Consider the following 24,527-nt stretch of genomic DNA (forward strand, 5'->3'; position numbering starts at 1 on the left):
ATGTGATATACCTGTTTTTTTAACTGAGATTGAACGAGAGATGTTTTGGTTCCATTGATTCTATTCATCCAAACTACAAGTTATGCGACGAACTGAATACAGACTATTCTCGGTACATTGGTGGTGGTAAACACGCATTACTTATAAATAATAACTTGTAGTTCAGTATTAATTGTATTGAACCACCTATAGAAAGTCGTATCAGCGAATGTCCCTCTCAGACAATCAAAATATATTTGTGTTTGTGTTGTATCTTTCTTCAGACAATGCAATACATGACTATAAGGATTCTATCCAATGCCTTGACGACTTTTTTAAGTCCTATTCCCAGTTTGGTCCAGTGATATTTGCTGGTGATTTTAACGCACAGTTTGATACTAAGCCAGCATCAGCGATCGCCCAAAAGAAAATTGAATTATTCAAAGACTTCTTGCAGGTTAATTCTTTAGTACCTGTTAATAAAACTAACCTGTGCACCAGTCAAACATACACTTTCCCGACATTGAGAACAATGATTGACTATATCTTAAAACCGGAGACATTCCGAGATTGTATCTCAAATTGTGAAGTTGTCAGTACGGCCGATACGGACATTGCTTCAGACCATTTTGCGTGTTCACTGTGCCAGTCGTGGCTTCAATACAAATGACAATGACTGACCTCCATGCTTTGGATGGAATAAGGCAACAACTGAGCACCTGATAAACTATCAGATACAAGTAGACTGCAATTTAACGCCGTTGTTAGAGGTACCCGGTGACCGTTATTCCGTTGAATACATAGACCTTCTAAACGAATCGATAACTAATATATTATTAACGGCATCTTATAAGGCGATCTCGTATCAACATATCAACTCGAAATATCAACTCCCCTGTCTTATTGGGCAGTCGACGTCAGAAAAGCACATAAATTCGGCAGAGAAAAGCGGACAATCTGGATTGACGAGGGAAGGCCGCGTGGAATAGAGGACGAATCATTTAAAAATATAAAGCTGCTAAACAATTATTTATTGACACACAAACTGACGCATACAATGAATACCAAGATAATGTTTTTCGTGAAATAGACGAGGCTACGGAATGTGATATTCGGTACTTCTGGAAATTGTGGAACGGTCAAACAAAGAAAATAACTGCTATATGTAAAGAATTGGACAATTGATAATTCCACATTCAGAAATCCTATTGACATAGCTAGCATCTTCTCAAAATTTTATAGCAAAATTGCTGATTCAACTGAAAGTCGAATCTATAGATAATCTTTTGGCAATATACCCGATGAAGTCGAAAATCAAATGTTGAACGATCATTTTTCCATAGGAGAAATAGACACTGAAGTGAAATCACTCAAGTTACATAAGGCCCCTGGAGTAGATAGAATTAATAACGAGCATTTGAGATATGCGGGAAAGAAAATGTTATTACTGTTAACAAAACTTTTTTAACGCCATCATCTCTGTTGGTTATATTCCAAATACATGGAAGAATGGTCTTATTATACCTGTACACAAAGGAGGATCAAAACCGTCTTATAAATAGCTCTGTTATGTGCGTTCTACAATTTGTTTGAAAAAGAGTGCAGAACTGGATTAAAACATTTTCAATTGATTTCCCAAACAAACAACATCAAGGATTCACAAAAACTCTAAATTGTGTAACAACGTCATTTACTCTGTCTGAGACCATCTGATCAGCTCTTTAGTCCAATAGTACTGTATTCGCCGCTTTCCTAGATATAAAGCTCGCATTTGGCACTCCGGACTTATACAAAAGCTAAAATCTTTAGGAATCAAGGGCCCGGTGTTACGAATTATAGACCAGTGTTATCTGTATATGAAAAAAGCTGTGTTGCTAAATGGTGTAACGTCAACATGGTTAACCGTCAAAAGAGGCGTTAGACAAGGGGCCGTTTTATCTACCTTCCTGATCAAACTCTTTATTGATGACTTGTTGAATCAACTGGAAGCATCAACTTATGGATTAAAACTTAGTAACATTGTCTGTGGTAATCCAGCATTCGCAGATGATTTTGCATTACTCGCCATCAGTCCAGCGTGGCAACAGTCCCTTGTTGATATATGTTACCAAAATGCTAATACGTGGTTGTTCGAATTCAGTAGTGAAAAGACTGACATTGTCATATTCCGAAAAGGCCGAGTAACTAATAAATTTCCTTATATGTTCTGACGCCGTAGTTAAGGCCTGTCACAAAGGCAGGAAATCCTTCCATGGACTTTTTGAGATTTGTAATATGAACACGGTATTTAATCCATTGACATACCATACATTTTATAAGAAAATCGTGCTTCCGTCAGCCTTATAAGGATTTGAGTTATGGACGAATTTAAGTATAAACGATACAAACTCTTTGCGTAAAATGCAACATTATTCACTAAAACGATTACTGAACTTAAGAACACTTACACAATCTGATATGGTGGAAACTTTGCTCGGTAAAATTGACATCATGTTTGAGATTGACAGAAAGAAAGTAATGTTCTTCCAGAAGTTGAGCCTAGTCATACAGCAAAGTGTGTATTCCTTCAGAGACTTTATTTGTTTTCCTGTGATACCAGTGACATGTATGGGTATATTGCAGATATATACAGGATATTTGTAAAATACAATTTGGAAAATTATTCTTGATAGTTATGTAACACCAAAACCAAAAACTTCCCACCTAAAATGGTTTGGAAACGAATTGTCACTCTCGCAATAGCTTCCAAAGCATATAATGAATATTTAACTAGAATGAACAGTGATACTGACTTCTCCCGCTTTAAAAACGTTCACACAACTGGTGTTTTCACTGGATGGTACGAATGAACTGTCTAACATATTTTTCATGTTAAAGCTGTTAACGTGTGTTCTACAAACAAACATGTCAGTGTGCAAGGTTTGTGGCAGACAATTTTACGACACAATTGAGCATTTCACTATGGACTGCTCATGTACTGACGTCATAAGAGACACATATTGGAACACAGTGTTTGAAGTTTTTGGGGTCGGAACATACGTTTACCTTGACGGGGACTTGTCTTAACTAACAGAGAACGCTTACTCCATGTGATTCTTGGTAATGTTACTGTAATATTGGAACATTGTCCAAGTCTAGAGTCTGATATCAACATATCTACAAAGTGTCTAAGAGAATCGGCACCTATCTATTTTTTTCTATTGAGTAGATAATTTGAAGAACTTTAATCGTTTTATAGTTGTCTTTTTTCAAACTGATCTGATAATTACTTCATGCACATCTCTCTTTTAATCTTTGTACATGCTTGCATATATATGACTATGTCTCAGGACAAACGAATATCATTAAGTGCTTATTTACTATTAATTAGCTAGTTGTCAATAATTGAAGTTGAAATTATTATAAAATTTAAAAAATATTATTAAATTCAATAGACAAAGTTGCGTTGCTATAAAAAGCTACAAATAGCCAACCAGATATTATGCAACTTATGGCATAACCTTATTTGATGAATAGTCATCAGCTTTTACTTTACCGAAATGAATGGAGGTGTTTTATTATGTATAGTTGTTGTAAATTCATATCAGATTTCATTTAAAATAAACATTTCTATTAACCTTCCTCAATACATTAATGCAACTTATATCTACGGAAAACTTGGAATTTTTCTAGCAAATCTAGTGCCTATATAAGAAGACTAATTACGGGATAATGAATACGGAATCATTTTGATGGGAACATTTTCAGATATATGAAGCTTAAATAAATGATAAACTCTGTTTGAATTATAAACAAATTGGAGATGTGGTATAATTGACAATGAGACAGGAATTCGCAAAATGCCAAGCAAAGAATATTTAAACTTCTACAGGTCATCATACGGTTTCAATGATGGGCGAAATCCATACAATAAAGCAAGCTGTAAAAGCCCCAAAATAGATGAATTAAAACTGTTCATAAAAGAAAAATACCAACCTAATCTAAGATAAAACGTAAAACGGGTAATAATGAACAACAACAACAAAAAAAAAAACAAAAACAAAAAACCTCTGTACTACAAGTGCCTGGCTTTGGATAGGCATGTAAAGTATGTGGCGGGTTTAATTATGTCTGTGAACGCCCATCCCTTCCCCAAACATGATACAGTAGTGAAAAATATAAACAAAAAGAAATATAAAAATATGATGAATTTGGATTTAGATTTTGAGATCGATACATAATACAAACGCACAAATAGGACAGAAATGGCAAACTGTATCTATTTCGAAAGAGTACTCGCTTTTTCTGTAAGCTATTTCAAAATCTTAAAACAACTGATAAGCACACCTTGTTTATTCAAACAAAAAATATCAATAAAAACACGTCCAACCGGATTTCATAAAACTATGTCATAGAATGTCTATAGGTAAAACAAGGTTTTCGTGCAAAAGTCAAGATGAAAAACAATAACGTTCAAATACGCTTGACATAATAATGCTATGTTGGATTCGTCTTGAACGTTGTAAAAGTACTATTAAACTACATCGGTTAAATAGAAAACATGGAATAGACTAACTTAGTAAATAATGTATTATTTCAATTGATGATACAGTTGTCTATATGTGAACCTGCAGGATTTATTAAAACATATAATAAAATATTTAAGTAAAACAAGGTGTCATGATAAAAATTTATGGCAGGAAGTAGGGCGAAATATTATAGAGTTAATTAATAACTAATTTATTGACAAGAGAGTCAATATTAGAACCAGGAAAATATAAATCAAAGTTTTAACAAAGATAACCCTTTCGGTTAAGTGTATTCATTTTTTTCAGACTAAAGGATTATGTTATTGACATGTTCAGAACTTCCGATCAATAAGAATAAATTTAGCATATTCATATGAATATAGTAGATTTACAAGACTAAATGGATTTGTTTTTGGAATTGTGTAAAAACAGGTTGATGAATTTAATAATTAGGTATATAATCCATGGTCTGGGATGGTCGATCTAGCACACCCCCTCTCATCAACTTCATGCTGATTCGTAGGTACCTTTATACCTCCCATTACAGAATCAATTTGTCGCTAAAGAATATTCTCGGATTCTTTTTCAGTATAAGCCTATATTTGTACCTCATTGGGTCAAAAAGCCAAGATTTTTCCGACTTAAATTGTATGAGAGTCTAAGCCCTCCTGGGATAACACGTGTAAAACAAACTAAGTAAATGTGGGTATCATCGTGTAGATTAGTGTTTCAGCTTTACAGTGAGACCAAGAAAGTTGCAGTAACACTTACAGTTATGGGATAAAAAAAACGTACCCCTACCCTGCCGAAAAAATACTTAAATTGACATATTTTTCAATGTCAAAACCCCTAGAGTAATAATGCTTCAGTAAAAATGGCCTATGTGGTATTTCCTGTTTAGTATTATAATAATTTATACTTCTTGGATTCTTCTGATGAATTTTGCAAGCAAATAGGATTTTCGATTTTTTTCGGTCAAACGTCACATAAATTCGACTCTACAAGTTAATGCTCAACTAAAACGTCTCAAATTTGGTATCATTCGATAGATAATTTAACTCTACATTCTACATAAATGAACCAAGATAAACTAATTTTCAAGAAAAGTGTTTAGAAAAATGTTAAAAATACTACCCCTACCCCTAGAAAACTGGTCTCAGTATCAAACAGAACTCTCATTCAAAACATATTGACATCGTAAAACTCAAGTGTAAGGTGTTCAGATTGAAGAAATTGATGTACCCAACATATATGATCAATCAAGGCGCTTAGATTTTCCTCTTGGGGTGACAATTACTATAAAATCGGAAAAAGGGGAATTTTCAGAATTTTAGAATTTTCCTCTCTATCACTTGAAATTGTTTTTTTTAGATAACCGTAGTTTAAACAAGCTTATGCCAAAAATTAACAGTTTAGTTCATGGGTAGGGGTGGCAATGTTCCACCTAACTTGACTTGGAAAAGTTCAAATATTTATTACTTGGACTCATTTAAAGCTTAGACACTATATTAAATGTACCGTATCACACAAAAGCTTGTTTGAACTACGGTAATCTTAAAAAAGACAATTTCTGATGATTTAGAAGAAAATTTTAAAATTCTGAAAAATTCCTTTGTTCAGGCTTTGTAGTAATTGTCACCCCAAGAGGAAAATCTAAGCGCCTTAATTGATCATATATGTTAGGTAAATCATTATCTTAGTTATGAATGCCTAAAATATGCGTTCCACGATGTCGATATGCTTTGAATGAGAATTCGATATTTGATACTGAGACCAGTTTTCAAGGGGAAGGGATAATATTTTTAACATATTTTTTTTTCTAAAAACCTTTCTTGAAAATTTGTTTTTCCTTGTTCATTGATATAGACAGTTAAATTATCTATCGAATGATACCAAATTTGAGACGTTTTTTATTGAGCAATAACTTGAAGAGTCGAATTTATATTACTTTTGACCCAAAAATCGAAAATCCCATCTTTATGCATTTTTTGATTAATTCTGACTACAAAAGTAGCCAAAAGTCATCAAAAGAATCACAGAAGTATAAATTGTGTTAATACTAAAAGGAAAATACCAAATAAGTCATTTGTTACTGAAGCGTTAATACTCTAGGGGTTTTGACATTGAAAAGTATGTCAATTAAAGCGAAATTTTCTGCAGGGTAGGGGTAGGTTTTTTTTCCATTTTACTGCAACATCCGTAGTGTTACAGTAACTTTCTTGAGAGTATTGTAAAGCTGAGATATTAGGCTACATGATGATACATATACCATGCCAGTTTGTAGAATCAAAAAACTTTTAGAAAAATAGTTTTTGCCTCAAAGAGGTATAAAAAGTAGCCAAAAAATACCAAAAAAATGTTTCAGTTTATATTTTGGCGACAAAAAGATTCGTAAAAGGTAAGTATTAAGGTATCTGAAAATCACATTTTGGTTGATGAGTGGGGGTGCATGGGGGTTATCTCAGCCCACGTACTAATACTGTTACACAGACGTATCTAGTTTTGATTTCTAATTTAGCGAGAGATAAGCTTGGCATTGAGAATATCATATCTTACGGCATAATGCTGCAATTTACTCTAATAAATCGGACGTTCTGAACATGCCCATTCAAAATGGAGTTTTTAGTTTATAAAAAGCTTAATTAAACCGAGTGTGTTTCAATCAAAATGATTTTGTACTCCATTTTCCATTTCACAAGTGGGTCACTTCTGTTATACTTTGGGTGCAGCTAGGACTGTAAAAGCACATATTCATACATTTTTTCTAGATTAAAAATAGGTCATATTCGTATATTTTTAGCATGCAATTACTACCCACATATAAATCTATCCTAACGGTTCTATATTAAAGATCATTTAAAAAAATACATTCGTAACATAATTTTGATCATTTTATTAACGATTAACGATAAATTGAGTGTCTCCAACAAGTTATGTAAAACCACACAATTGCTGATTGTTCTATCAAATCACTTAGTTCCTGCAATATGTGAATACATGACCATTTTGCCCATGGTTATCAGCTGAAGTAGACACTATTAAATTATAGCCCAACTGGTGATAATGGAGAAGTTTGTCTTAGCACTGAATATATTCAAGTTTTAGAAATAGTGCCCATTAATATAGTATATTTTATAACTAAAAACCCATTGATATAGAACAGTTGAAAATTTATGATTCAATAATATATTTAAACTCAAGAAAATAAGACGGATTCCAGCGGCATGTCTGTGTATACAGGTACATAGGCAATGACCCCATTATCCTGTTGTTATTAATCCCAGTTTACTGATAGAGGTTGATGATTTTATCCAATAAATTATAAAAATTTAATTTTTATATCAATGCAGTACTGTCTTGTTGGTGCAAACTATAGTTAAATATCTTTCTTTATTTCACTCTGTTTCTTCTTGTTTCGATTTATTCCTTTTTGTTTCGATCTTGTCTTGCAGTTTATGGGTACCCTCCATAAGAATGACCTGATAACATATATATCAATCATATTTGGCTAACTGCTGTATAGGTGTAACATTTTTAGATCATATTTAATTTGAGACCGATAAATGGTGTTTGGTACTTGCCAATATGTATGAAATATGTTTTTTATTAAACAAAACATATTGTCTGTGCATGTAAAAGTTGCAAACCTGAAATCGAAAGTACCCAGGAGCTGCTTAACATCATTGTCTTTTACTTTGCCTGGATTGAATGTTATAGACCGTATCTCTGGTGGTTTTGTAGGGGTCAGTTGATCAATATCAATGTGTAAGGCCTGGAGTTTCTTTATCAAACACCACCCGGACGGGCTTTCTCTAGCTCTTTTCGTTCAGTGTCCATGGCTTGCATTGATTTCATTTCTGTTTTCATCGCATTTAAAGTCCGTTCAATCTTCATTATTTCATGTTTCGATTTGCCTTGTACTGATTTTATCTTTTCCGCAACGCATAACTCGATCATTGCTTTCATGCGATTTCCTTCCTCTTCTATTGTTCTGATAACATGTGCAATTTCGCCTTCGAATTTCTGAAGCCCAGATGATACTTTCTTAATATTACGTTCAAGGTCCCGAATCTTTGGTTCCAACTTCAGGGAATAAGCCTCTCGAAATTCTGTAACAAAATCATGGATTGCGGAGAATTTGTGACCATTATGTTTTCCTGTTGCACAACTACAACAAACGGGAACATTACATGTTTTGCAGAAGAAAGTGTAAGTTTCATTGTGATCATCACATTTCGATTTTACTTCCGGGATCACTTGTGTTGCTAACTGAAACTCGTGACTACGCGTAGATTTCTGCTTTTTGTGAAGAACCTTACAGTTGTCGCAGTAGTATTGTTCACAATCCAAACAAAAGTGAGTTCCCGGTGCCTGTTCACAGATCTCACACGGTTTCGTTGAGACCTGCGCCATATTCGGTTTAGTGTACTGAACAACAGGTAAATATATCATGTGATTTAAATATGTAAACCAGGTACTTACACTGCTTCATCACGAATAAATATTTATCGTTTTATGTATTGCATGCCGTTATCTTATAGTTTCCTTGTTAGATTTACATCATACTATTTTACAATTTCATGGGTGCAGTCATTTGTAAAATTACTTTCTCGAGTCAGATGAACTAAAATGAATTGAGAAAAACAACTACGAATTATAGATAAATTAATAGTTAGCCTATTGATATTTCATTGAAATGTAAAACTGAGAAATGATATATTAGTAAGACAGTTCGTCAAGCAAAAACATACCAAAAAACAAGGAGCTGGATCTTAAGTGTGTTCTGTATGTTTTAACCTATTACCAGATGGTAAGCGTGCGGTGGGCGATAAGAGTGGAAACAAAGACTTAATTCCAGAGCCGTCAAATGATATATGGATAAAATATTGATTTACGATATTAAAGCTGGAGGGACTTGGTCCTGCCTAATTTCACGTCTCGCCTTAAACACTGAAAACACTTTTTATATTTACAATGTATTTTGTGTTGTTTCTTTATTAATTTCAAATTTCAAATTTCATCTGACTGGATTTTTATAATTCTCACCCTTCGTCAAGGCTAATCTCATGCTTATCCTGAATGTTATTAATTTGTATGCCATATCTTTTCTCTTGAATTATTACTGCAATATCAACCTGTGCTACATGTATATTCCCGACTCTACAGGTTGATTTAAAGGCACTTGTACAGATGTAAACACAGTATTTTTTCGTTTAACACTGTGTGCTGTGCGTTTAACGTATATAAAGAGTATCATAAAATGGAAGCTAATTACCCCTAAAAAACTTAGATATAAATTCATTTTTTTGACAAAAAGTACACATGTGACTAATTGAGGTATATTTATTATACGCCCCACTTGGCGTGGGGTAGTAATATAATAAGGATGGCCGTCCATCTGTATTCAAAACTGTATTCAATACCAGTTTCGGAAACATGATACGCAGATATATTTTTCCCTAAATGGAAATGAAACATAATTTTTAATAGGATTTTAAAACGATTCCGGTACGTTTGTAGATATAATATTAGTCAACATTTGTTAAAATATAGAATTGTTAGAAAGAAAAATCACTATAAAATTAGGAAACGCGGGTTCAAACGGTAATCAAGAATACTTTACAAAAAAATAACGACTAAGAAAATAGGCACACAAAACACAGATCATTGAATATCACGTTCAAAGTAACAAAAGTAATCGACTCCACTGAAATATGGGAGGATGGACAATGTGCAATGGTAGGATACGCATTCTCTGCTTTTCTAGTAGAATGTTCAGTAAAATATTTTGTCGTCTTATTTGCAAGTAAAAAGCTTCCGCTTGTCTTGGATTGTCGTTTAACAATCAATATTAGAAATTCATAACTTTTATTTTATGACATAAAAAATCATAGTTTGGGTAGTATTCCTGCAGGAGAGAAACGTCGTGTTATTATGATATCAAGTCCTACTAGAACACTAGGTAATAATAACGTTCAAAAAAGGTAATATTTATATTTGACATTTACGTCATATTTCTGTTTTAAGGACTACGATCAAAAGTTAGTATTTTTTGTAAAGTCTCATAAACGAAAAAGAAAAAGGAATTACCCTTATAAAATTCATATCAATTCTTTATTCAGAAAATGTTGGAAATATTACTTGAATTTTACTTTTTTAAATTTTACTTGACTTTCCAGAAATCCACGTTTACATGTACTAATAAATGTTGATAACGCTAGTATTGAAGCATATAAAAATAGTTCATATTAAAAAAGGCTACTTTTCAGTTACTGTCAATTATTGAAAAAAGTAATTGAATATCTAATATTGATTATGTGGTTTTTAATTGTGTCTGAATAAAAGTGACATCTTTGGGTTCTTTTATGTACACAAATTTACTCCTGCCTGATGTTATGTAGACAACCACTTGATAGTTCGGTCTGCCTGACAAATGATATTTATTTGTATATATTTTACCATCACCTTTAATTCAAAGTATCAAAATCAAATATATAGAGTATGAAACACAACCAATTTTTCAATCCTCGTTTTTTAAACGGTAAATTTAGGAACTTTTATTTACTTTGCCTTGTTCTATCGAAGTAAAATAAAATGTATACAGCAAATGTTAATTTGGTGCCCGGAAAATGATCTTTTTCGAATTTAAACAAACCAATAAGCATGACTGAGAAGTAAATTAGAAATTCAATAGTATCATTTTGTGTGTACTGGCCTACTGAAGATACAGACCAGTCGTGCCCTGTATACATACATTCAGTTTTTGACCTTTATATTTTGTGCAACCAACTAAATCTGATTTACTAAAGGGTAAAGTTGGTTTATATATTGAAAGAGTAATCAATGGAACCAAGGTTATAGCGGTAATCAAAAGAATATAATCCAGGGACAAAGACCAAACATGGAAAACAGACATACATAACAAAGAACATAAAGTAACTAAAATCATGCATACAAAGTAACAAAAGCAAATGAGCAACTCGGACTCCACTAAAGACTGGGAGCATGGACCAGGTGCACCGGTAGGGTAAGCGTCCTCTGCTTTTCTAGAAACACCCGCCGAGTTGCTCATAAAAAGTCAAGTCCGGGGTAGACAAACGAGGAAAGGAAAACTATGACCCGTTGAATAAATCAGTTTCCATGGTGCTGATGGATACACGATAACGATCCACGAGTTCATGATGACGACCATAAAACTTCTGTAGTGATTACTTCAATCTTGTAACAACATAACCCTGTTCCAGAAGCCTATTTGTTAGAGTTCTACGCAAAACATAAAGTCTGTGTAGTTTTGGCAAGCTCTGGCATAACGTATGAGTTGTGATATGAAAACTCCATACGCAGGAGCCGAAGGGATGTTGCCACAAATGAAAGGAAACTTGACAATTCTGAATGAAAAGTCATTACGTTTGTCGTAAAGTTTGGTCAATAGTTTTCCTTTACCATCGATCTCTAAGTGTAGGTCAAGATATGAGGCTGACTTCACAGTGTCTGTAGTAGTCTTTATCTCAAGTTCTTTGGTTTGATAGGATTGTTTAATGATGATACGTTATCTGTATGACGTAAACTGAAATTAAAGATTCTAACTATGTTCTTTCTTTTGGGTCAGATAAGCCATAAAGTCAGCCTCATAAGAGTTAAGGAATAGGTCAGCAAATAGCTGAACACTGTCTGTTCCCATTGGAATGAATTTTTAAAAGATTTGAATTAAAACATCTACATTTTTTCTTTCTCAAATACAGATGTAATTATAATGGATTAATAAGGGCTGGTATCTCCCACCCTTTGTTTTACGGTAAGATTGTATACAAAGCACGGTTAGCTCTATGGTCACCCATTAAATTTACTAAACCCATGAATGGACTCATTCGTGCAGGATATAGTTATGATATTGTAGTCAAATCTTTTAAGACGTAAACTACCTCTTCCTCATAACTGAAACGATTATCAAAATGTTACATGAAACTAAAATAAAGTTACTCCTTGTTACTAATTTTGCATTATGCAATATTTGATTGCGGTACATCATTTTTTTTTCTCATTTATTTTTTTTTCTTTTTTTCAATGTTTAACACATACGCTGCAAACTGTATTTGTTGTGAATAGTTTCTTTGAAAAACATGAGAATTAATATCACGATCAGGAATCTTCCTAATCGTCTTTTGTTTACTACCCCTCTAGCTATGTAATCACTGAAGATCTGAACATAATTCAAAATGAGAAGCTTCGAAAAATGATATCTGGAACCTTAATTTTAAAATCATGATGGACGCGATTGAAGATTGTGCAAAAGTGAGGATAAAGAGGGAGAGAGGAAACTGAAACTAGAACTTCTATCACTGTCAGATTAATTAAGAAAAAACAGTTAGGTCTTTGGTACAATGTCGCATTCCAAACCGCTAACGCTGCATGCATGATCGATCTAAATCATTATTCGAAATATTTCCCCTCTCTTCATCATGAACTCGTGGATAGTTACGGTGTATTCATCTGCGCCATGAAAAGTGATTTGTTCAACGTGTCGTAGTTTTCCTTTCCTCTTTCGTCTACTCCGGACTTGACTTTTGATGAGCAACTCGGCGGGTGTTTCTAGAAAAGCAGAGGCGGCTTACCCTACCAGTGCACCTGGTCCATGCTCCCAGTTTTTAGTGGAGTCCAAGTTCCTAATTTGCTTTTGTTATTTTGTATGTATGATTTTAGTTACTTTATGGTCTTTGTTGTGTATCTCTGTTTTCCATGTCTGGTCGTTGTCCTTGGATTGCATTCTTTTGATTACCGCTATAACCTTGGTTTCCTTGGTTACTCTCTCATGAGACATATGTGTTATTCCTGTGATCAAAGGTAATAACAACATCGTGTTTATATGTCAAACGCAATACTATAAATGCTTTATGCCAGTGGTAGGAATAACTGATATTCGAGTAATTCTAAAGACAAACGCAATGCGTTCAGCAACAATGTAATCTTAACTAACCTCAAGTATTTAATGGTCTCATCGAATGTTCTAGTATTAACCATATGTGGATTCTGCGTATATTATCACTACAAAACTATAAAAGAAACAAACATATTTCATCGAGCAATAAGTGATCAGTATGTAAGAATATCTCACTTTTGACGACACAACTTTTTAACAAAGGATCTGCATTGGCCCCTTACTATGCCTCTCTCCTGTCTGATCTGTTACCATTTTTATGAATTGGATTTCCTTCAAAATATCGTGAAAATAAAAAAAGGTAAAGTGGCTAGATCCTTTAATTTCACATATCGATATTTCATTCAACGACAGACTACTGACACAATATGATCCACGTCATATCTAGACCTTCATCTCGAATTTGAAGACAGTAGTCTTCTTAGTATAAAATGTATGACAAATGAGACGATTTTGATATTACAATTATAAACTTTCCTTTATTGTGCAGTAAAATATACCAGCTGTTCTGCGTATGGTGTTTATATTTCCCTGATGTTAAGGTATGTCAGAGATAGTAGCGACTATTCCGATTTTATAAGACACCACCATTACCTTAGAGACAGGCTTTTTGTCCGGGGTTATAAGAAAATACGTCGCATACGCTGCCTTAAAAATATTTTCGATATCCCTCTCTTATTATATATGTATATTAGTATTATTATTTAATATCTAATATCTACATAATTTTTGTTGCATTTTTTCTCTTTTTGTCACTCATTGTTCATATATGTATCTTCTGTACTGTTTTGAATACTGATTTTACCGATTTTGACCGATGACAATTTCATGCTGCCCATTTATGTTAAAATATATCGGAAATTATGAAGTGTAAAGAAAGCGGGTTGTTTGGCACTCTATAAAATCTTTCATTTTGTGTCTGTTTTCCCTGTTTTTTCTTATCCTTGGAATATCTTCTTTTGATTACAGGTCAAATCGTGCCCCTTGATTACACTTTCAGAACTGCGCGAAAAACAGACTGTTCTTAATGACCGTGAACAACGTGACGGCGAAACAATTGTTTACGTTGTTGTGGTCCCACATTGTTGTGATCGTTTGTGATGATAATCCAATTATCAATCGTATAAATGATGGTAAATGAAACAACCACACGAAGAAGATTTTAACTGAAAGATATATTGGAAATATTCGACCAAAAAATTAGTCTGAAAATAAAGGAATACCAATAATGGGTAGCACAGGACATTTTGCACAAGAAAAATGGCATTGAAGCTGGCAATTTAACCTATCAACAAAGGTGGAAACAAAATTTGGTCCATCTTTTGAAGAAGATGTTAATGAGAACTTATTCTTGGTTTCGATTTTTGCCGTAGATATTAAACACTGGAATACGAAGAAATTGGAAGGGTGAATGTTTTGACTATATTTTCATCCAGATGTTAAAAGAAAAGGGTTGAATCAGGAAAGCAAAGTAAACTGGTTAATTGGGATCAATCCATCAGGAAAGCAAAGTAAACTGGTTAATTGGGTATCAATCCATCAGGAAAGCAAAGTAAACTAGTTAATTGGGTACCAATCCATGAAGACTTTAGACAGCGTCAATCGTAGAGGTGATCTATGGTGCACAAAAATCCACAGAAGAAATAATGAAGTAGTCATTTATGTATTCAGGTCTGTAATTCTTAGACACCTTCCATTTATCACATCTTTGTTCTTATAATTAAGTTTCAAACTTTTAGTACCATATTGAGAAAGTAGACAATAGAAATTGTCAATGAAATGGTCAGTAATATCTGCAGTGGCAGTAAATAATTAATATTCAATTTACTTGACGTATGTAACATCAGTCACAGAGATTCCATTTACTTAAGATTTCACTTTTTTCTCTGCAAATGTTAAAAACAAACTATTTTCGGAGTGTTTCATTATATTAATATAACATTTTGCAGACTTGTATTCATTAATATATGAAGTACAGAGCAGAACATCTTATATGTTGAAAATGAGCAATTACACCCATGATTTCAAAATGTAGAAATGTTACTTATATCGTATATCGATTCGTTTGGTTCCAGTTTAATGGACCTTTTTCTATACACTGATTGAAAAAATGGAAACCTTTACTTGCTATGTTTCTACAACTCTATTATGCAAAACTTACAAAACAAATAAAATGCATGTTGGCTTATGTCCACTGTCTGTACATAATGTTTTGGTACTGAATGATCCAATATTTTGTGATTATCTGTATATTATCCCTATATCGCAAGAATTTCAACGGAAAAAAATTACCTAAACTCAACAATAGTCACAACGAAGCTGTTAATCAAATTCTCTTCCAGTGCAATAACATTTCAGCTACGATGTTAAGTAGGTATCACTGACATTATAAATTTTAACAAGAATTATTAATGATATTTCCTTTTCAACGAACTTTTGCAACCGTCAAGCATATCTCACAGAAAACAAGAGTACATCTTGGGGTTTAGTTGGGAAAGGGTTATTCGTTTTTCCATGTGTTATTATTATTATTATTATTATTATTATTATTATTATTGTACTTTTGTTTTTGTCGGCCTTTGCAGGACTTCGTTATATCACCTGCATTGTTCCTTCTTTCTGGGGAATTTCAGACATTTACAAACGGACTTGTAATGAAATTATATATCTCATTTCACGGATACGTTTACATCTTATATTGGCACAATTACAGAAGTATGCAATTAACCAGACCCATTTTTTCTCGGCAAAATGTTGGATTGCTTTGTATTTCACACCTATGCCTAGGTATTGCAAACATATATTTCTTTTTCAGAAAATAACTGAAAACGTCGCCATCATCAGCACTAGTTACTGGTTTTAAATAATGAAATTCAACTTCCCCGATGTTTGCAAAATTAACTTGAGCAACGTGTATCATACAGTTACGTTCACAATGTTAATCGTTTAGAAACAGTGATGTTATTCAAGTCTAATCATGTTTTGCAAACCTTATTTTCACTGTTTTATGAACAAGTCTGGCGAAATAAACGATTCAGATCTTTTCCCCAAAACCTAATGCTTGTTTTATCTCAAAACAATAGGCGTCACAATATCAATATCAACTTTCCATTTGTTATTAAGACCTTTCTTATATTTTTAAGTTAAAAAAGATTTTGCACGAAAATAAAGTGTTTACAGACGACTACGTAGAAGACAAAGAAGAGCAATTATATACGACCTCAATTTTTTGATGGTCCTGTATAAAGCAACCATTGTATAGTAACATGACTTTTATGGAGAATAAACCAGTATACATATCTCATCAATCATTGAATAATCTAAGTAGTTACACATATATGATAATTTATGAAACATGTTTGAGAGTTCGGGTTTACAACTTGGTACGGAAGGAGCTTCAAATGGACAAATCAACCGGAATCATAATCACAATATACATCTGTCGTTTCAAGCAGAAAAAAATATAACATCATTTAAATCCGCGTGTAGTGTTCAACGGACTGTGCATAATTTAAAGAAAAAAAATTCTCGCCTGCAAGAATTTTGATTGCCGTAGGTTTATTACACAAGTACCTAAACAACCTCGCCTGCAAGAATTTTGATTGCCGTAGGTTTATTACACAAGTACCTAAACAACCTCGCCTGCAAGAATTTTGATTGCTGTAGGTTTATTACACAAGTACCTAAACAGACCAAATTTGTTATTGTTACCAAATGACATGAGCTGTAGTGGGTATATATGACATACCGACAGTAACAAAATTCATGATGGGATTCTATATCTGTTTATGTTTATTCTTAGTTTCCAAATTTCATATTAAATCATGCACTAAGGATAGAGTACAATTTTTTTAACCATACATCTAGAAGTTCTTATGCTTTTTCTTATTCATGGGATTTTTTTTTTGGAAGAATGTCCTTTCATAAAATCTTATTCAAATAAATCAAAATATCTTGATTATAAATGTTAACAATACAATGATTTGTTTAAACTATTCAACTTATAAACGGCAGCAAGATACAGTACAATAAAATTGAATTCAATTCAATAAACAAAATGAGTTGAACATGTACGAAAAATTCGATTTAAAAACCTTATATTACATTCAACACTATCAATGTTTACAAAGTCTTAAAAACTAAATCAACGGTTGATTGTTCTTGATTGAAAAAAACAACAATCTACCATTACCTCCTTCAAAGGATTAATGTTAAAATTAGAAAGAAATAACTTATTCACATTTTAGTGATTTTTTCCTGATATGAGTGTAATGTTTGAGTTTCTTAAATTATCCAACACGATTTAATTAGTACAATTACATGATACTTCTGAACATAAATCACATAAAACATCAAAACATCAAGTCGGATCTACAAAACACACACATTTAAAAAAAAAGCTTAAACTTAACAAGTTAAGTTTTGTCTTTTGTCAGTATATTTGATTATTTTCTCTCTCTTTTCATTATTCAAACTTCTCCAATATACTGCATAGACCTACAGAAAAATAAGAAATATTAAACATTAAATACACAGATATATCCATATATTTTATTACAACATACAGTGTAGGAAAGGTTAATATAAAGAACCACCTGTAAATACGTATATTTTTGAATACTTTAAGTCTTTTGATTTCCTCTAGAATATTTGTTTTTTTAATTACTCTTAAAACCAGCAACATCGCTACAGTGTTGATACTATTAAACCTAACCAGCAGCAAGATATACTACAATAATATTTAAAAATGTCACCACAATAAATTCTATATCATATTGCAACAAATTTCATTTTCAAACAATTGAAAATTAAACGGATTACAAAACATAATGCTCTTGATATATAAAACTGAAATATATTATCCAATGTAAATAGTTTACCACCGGGGCAGTCATAACCAGTATCTCTTTTGCAAAGTATTCGTAAAATAATGATATTGTATCTCAAAATTAAAGTATAATGTAACATGAAAACTGCTCTTTAAAGTCTCTAACTACAATTACTTCATCAAAACATAAAACTAATAGAATAAAAAAACGTTACACTTATAGTGTTAAAAACAATGTCTGCACTAATTTAATCCTTTCTATTTTTAAGAAACCTGTATGAGTTGTAAAAGTAATAACACATGTTCGTCCTGACTGTGATGTTTCTATTTTAGCATTGTTTCATACTTACTTCTCACATTGTGGACACCAACTGAAATAAAAATCAGAATTTATAGGAAAACTGAAAAAACGATAAATGAACAAAACTCTATCTAACGTATAATACCTTGTTCCTACAAAATCACGAACTTGTTTTGCATTAGTTCGATCACCATTTAAACGTGTCATATCATTTATTTGTCATTAGCAAATTTAATCTTTTCACTAAAAAAACACCCTCTAGTCTCAATGGTAATAACAAACTAATTAACTAAATTGCCTTAATAATCTACCATTTAGATTTCTGATTTATAAACAAATCAAAACAGAAATTAAAAAATATGAACAAATAAACATAAAGTATACGAATTAAAATGATAACAACAATTATTGATTTTAAACTAAAACAAGTCCTAAGCATGTTTAGTTTACATATATAAGAAACATTACTTCATGTATATATTTTTGTCATGCTTATCAACTTAACCAAACAAAATATATTTGTTGTTATAGATAGTGCATACTGTGAAATACTATTGTTCGTGGGGAACATATTTTCATGGTTTTCATGGATTTAGTTAACCACGAAAAGGAAATTTTCCATTCATTTGTTTGATAGAGTTCCTAATTCACGATATTATATCTTTCCCCTATACCTCGAACATTGGTCTCCTAGGAATAAATGTACCTACATATTTCCGTAACAAGTATAAATCATTACAAACAAATATTTTGAACTTAATTAATTAAACTCTTTTTAATTAAATACAACAAAATATTAGGTGTATTTTAAGTTAAGTACAAAATTATTATCGTTTTTCTTTTTTTAATTTTTTTTCTCATTTTTTTCTATTTTATAATTGACCACAAGTTATTGTTTAACGGTAACATTAGCTCCAGTCCAATATATTATGTGTCTTCTATCTAATTTGTCAAGCTGTTTCGCAATTTCTATCAGATGATTATCCTATACCCCAATCATTAAATTCCATTTTAAACTTTCTCGGTATGAATTAGTATATACATCTACTTGCCTTACAGTCTATTAACATATACCCCCAGAATTTGCAAACATTTTTCTTGTAAAAATACAAACGATATAATATGTATAGTGTTCAAGGAAACCTTAACAGTAGTGAAGCTGATGAAATGCTATGTTAACATACATTTACAAACTGTAAGAATTCAAATGTGCTCATGTATGAAAAATGTTATTATTCATATTTTTGATAATTTTCTGGTTTTGATTTTATCTAGCTTGCTATCATTTATAACGTAAAAATTATCTGCATTTGACAAGTATGGGTTTTTGTTTTTCTTTAATCTGGAAAAGCAAAGCTGTACTGCCCTTCAAAATTAATGCTTTAAATCTCCTTAATTTGCATACTCTTTATCAAACTCAGACAATCTCCCTTGTTCAATAGATACACTTATCTTAATTTTTATCGATATTTACATACTCAAATGAAAGTATCAATCATTGCAAACAAATATTTTGAACTTGAATAAAACTCTTTTTAATAATATACACCTGAATATAAAAGTATTTTGAGTTAAATGCAACATAAATAATATCAAATATATGCTATTGTTTTTGGTTTTGTTTTGTTTTGTTTTGTTTTTCTCTTTTTTCTATAATTGAACACGTTATTGTTTAACATTTTTTTACCTTACTCGATCTGAATGAGTATATACATCTAGTTGTCTTACCGTCTGTTAACAAATACCCCCAGAATTTCCAAACATTTTTGTTGTAAACAATACAAACGATATAATATGTATAGTTTTCAATGAAACCTTAACAGTAGTGAAGAAAACAAAATAGCAAAGGATAGATTACTATTTACGTCATAATTATTTAGGTGTTTGTTGATTAGTATTTGATATGTTCATATTTGATCAACAAAGAATGTCTGATATAATTTTCATATTTATAACATTTGTCATTTCAATGTTTCAATTAATCAGGAGATTACTGGCTCAAAGTGTCAACACAAATAATTTATAACTTTTAAAATAAGATGCCTTATACAATTTGTTCTTTTTCCTCTTCCTTTTTTTCATTAGCATCTATCATAATTGCCTGTTGTAACTAACTTATCTTAAGTAGTATATTGTATATACTTAACAGTCGGATGAAATAAATACATGTACTTATCTTACTTTCTCTTGATACTTACAAACTGAAATAAACAAAACAGATATATCTTCACTAACAAGAACAGTAAACAGATCTTTTCTTTTATCAAATGAAAGCAGCAATGATGTACAAAGATTATTGTTTTCTTATACGTATTCATTTATATAAGGACGAAAAAGATATATATTTTTAATAAAATGGAGGCTTATAATATTACTCAACAAAAGAAAAAAATGCCCCAGTATCTGACATTGAAGTGGTTAGCTAATGTCATGACTGGTTCCATGTATCTGTCATCATTAATCTTAACAGAAGATATATTGTTGTGGATGTTAACAAACAGCGTCTTAATAACATAGACGTTCATTTTAATTGGTGAAATGCAATGGTAACATACATTTACAAACTGTTAGAATTTAAATGTGCTCATATATGAAAAATATTATTATTCATATTTTTTTTATAATTTTCCCGTTTTGATTTTATCTAGCTTGCTATCATTTATAACGTTAAAATTATCTGCATTTGACAAGTATGGGTTTTTGTTTTTCTTTAATCTGGAAAAGCAAAGTTGTACTTCCCTTCAAAAATAATGCTTTAAATTTCCTTAATTTGCATATTCTTTATCATCTCAGACAATCTGCCTTGATCAATAGATACACTTATCTTACTTTTTATCGATATTTACATACTCAAATGAAAGTATCAATCATTGCAAACAAATATTTTGAAGTTGAATAAAACTCTTTTTAATTATATACAACTGAATATAAAAGTATTTTTAGTAAAATACAACATAAATAATATCAAATATGTATTATTGTTTTTCTATAATAGAACACGTTATTGTTTAACGGTAACATTATCTGCATTCCGATATTCTATCTTTATCTTCTTTCTAACTTTTCAAGCTATTTCGCAATTTCTAACAGATAATTATCTTATATATAGCTATCTTTAAATACTTTTTTAACTTATTCGGTCTGAATAAGTACATACATCTACTTGTCTTACAGTCTATTAACAGATACCCCCAGAATTTCCGAATATTTTTGTTGGAAAAAATACACACGATATAATATGTATAGTTTTCAAGGAAACCTTAACAAAAGTGAAAGAAAACAAAATAGCAAAAGATAGATTACTATTGATGAAATAATTATTTAGGTGTTTGTTAATTGGTATTTGATATGTTCATATTTGATCAACAAAGAATGTCTGATATAATTTTTCATATTTATAACATTTCTCATTTCAATTTTTCAATTAATCTAGAGATTACTGGCTCAAAGGGTCAACAAATAATTTATGATTTTTAAAATAGGCTGCATTTTACAATTTGGGCCTTGTCCTCTTTCTTTTTTCATTAGCCTAAATCATAATTGCCTGTAACAAACTTATCTTAAGTAGTATATTGTATATACGTAACAGTCGGACGAAATAAATACAAGTACTTATCTTACTTTCTCTTTATACTTACATCCTGAAATAAAAAAAAACAGATATATCTTCACTAACAAGGATAGTAAACAGATCTTATTTTTTATCAAATGACAACAGCAATGATATACAAAGATTGTAGTTTCCTAATAAACAATACGTACTCGTTTATGTAATGACGAAAAAGAGATTTTTATTTTAATAGAATGGAGGCTTATTGTATTACTCAACAAACGAACAAAAGCTTCGGTATCTGACATTGAAGTGGTAAGCTAATGTCATGACGGGGTATCTGTCATCTATAATCTTAACAGAACACATATTGTTGTGGATGTTAACAAATAATGTTTTAACGACATAGAAGTTCATTTTAGCTGGTGAAATGCAATACATTTACAAACTGCTAGAATTTGAATGTGCTCATATATGAAAAATATTATCATTCATATTTTTTTTTATAATTTTCTCGTTTTGATTTTATCTAGCTTGCTATCATTTATAACAAAAATAATTATTTGCATTTTACAAGTATTGGTTTTTGCTTTTCTTTAACCTAGAAAGGCAAAGTTGTACTTGCCTTCAAAATGAATGTTTTGAATTTCCTAAATTTGCACATTCTCTATCAAACTGAGACAATCTGCCTTGATTTATACACATACTTATTTTACTTTTAATCGATACTTACATACTTAAATAAAAGTATAAATCATTGCAAAAACATATTTGAACTTGAATAAAACTCTTTTTAATTATATACAACTATATATAAACGTATTCTTTGTTGAATACAACATATATCATATCAAATGTTTATTATTGTTTTTTTCTCACTTTTTTTCTATAATGGAACACGTTATTGTTTAATCGTAACATTATCTGCAGTCCAATATTCTATATTTATCTTCTATTTACGTCATATTTCTGTTTTAAGGACTACGATCAAAAGTTAGTATTTTTTGTAAAGTTTCATTATAAACGAAAACTCATGTGCAATGGAATTACCCTTATAACTTATTCAAAATTCATATCAATTCTTTATTCAGAAAATGTTGGAAATATTACTTGAATTTTACTTTTTTAAATTTTACTTGACTTTCCAGAAATCCACGTTTACATGTACTAATAAATGTTGATAACGATAGTATTGAAGCATATAAAAAAGTTCATATTAGAAAAAGGCTACTTGTCAGTTACTGTCAATTATTGAAAAAAAGTAATTGAATATCTAATATTGATTGTGTGGTTTTTAATTGTGTCTGAATAAAAGTGACATATTTGGGTTCTTTTATGTACACAAATTTACTCCTGCCTGATGTTATGTAGACAACCACTTGATAGTTCGGTCTGCCTGACAAATGATATTTATTTGTATATATTTTACCATCACCTTTAATTCAAAGTATCAAAATCAAATATATAGAGTATGAAACACAACCAATTTTTCAATCCTCGTTTTTTAAACGGTAAATTTAGGAACTTTTATTTACTTTGCCTTGTTCTATCGAAGTAAAATGAAATGTATACAGCAAATGTTAATTTGGTGCCCGGAAAATGATCTTTTTCGAATTTAAACAAATCAAAAATCATGACTGAGAAGTAAATTAGAAATTCAATAGTATCATTTTGTGTGTACTGGCCTACTGAAGATACAGACCAGTCGTGCCCTGTATATATACATTCAGTTTTTGACCTTTATATTTTGTGCAACCAACTAAATCTGATCGTGTGAAAAAGAAAAAATGAAACAAATAAAAAAAAAAACAAAAACAAAAGCAAAAACAAAACAAAACAAAACAACACAACAAAAAGTAAAACAAACCATAAACAAATAAATAAAAGAAACTAAATAGGAGAAAGCAAAGACAAAAAACAAAAAACCACAAAAAAACAACACAAAAAAAACCTCTCAAAGGTACAATTAAGAATAACATGCCTATATTAACATAGGCAGGTGTGTTCGAAAATCTGAACATTAGTATGAAACAATGCTTTGTCAAAATTGCCTAAAACCTGTTATAATTTTAATTTGAAGATGAATATACCTTAAAGTTACTATGTATCTGATTTTAGACATACACAACACTTTTCTTATGATTTAAAAATAACACAGAATTGGAAACGGGTGACCACATTAATAAGGTAATATAAACAAAATGTTAATTAAATGTCAAAAGGAAAACATTTAACCACTTGACCTAGATATTTTTTTCTTGGCTGTATAATTTAATGTGATGTACACACGATTTCAAAAGTGATTTTTAAAAGATATCGTGCTCATGTTGGTTAGATTTCATGTCGTCTCTTACTCGACGTAGGTGTTAGCAATTTCGTAAACTTCCATTAGGACTGATGAACCAGTATACTCCATCCTTTCCCAA

The 24,527-nt window shown here is 31.2% G+C and overlaps 1 protein-coding gene, 1 long non-coding RNA gene and 1 pseudogene across 14 annotated transcripts in view; all 3 read right to left on the minus strand.

Moving 5' to 3' along the window:
* The window catches only part of LOC148604626 (transcription intermediary factor 1-beta-like), a 293,163-nt gene that overhangs the window by 18,815 nt on the left and 249,821 nt on the right, over positions 1–24,527 (minus strand). The gene's annotated exons all lie outside the window — the stretch shown is intronic.
* Positions 7,374–8,926, minus strand: LOC148604628 (E3 ubiquitin-protein ligase TRIM71-like; annotated as a pseudogene).
* Positions 16,677–19,266, minus strand: LOC148604629 (uncharacterized). The gene is made up of 2 exons (XR_015916096.1): positions 18,601–19,266; positions 16,677–17,919 (listed from the first exon to the last, which is right to left on the minus strand). It is a non-coding gene; the product is annotated as an uncharacterized LOC148604629 (long non-coding RNA).

The sequence above is a fragment of the Perna viridis genome, chromosome 10, assembly GCF_037379345.1.
Source record: "Perna viridis isolate PV_CMFRI_1.1 ecotype Kerala chromosome 10, ASM3737934v1, whole genome shotgun sequence".
NCBI lineage: Eukaryota > Metazoa > Mollusca > Bivalvia > Mytilida > Mytilidae > Perna > Perna viridis.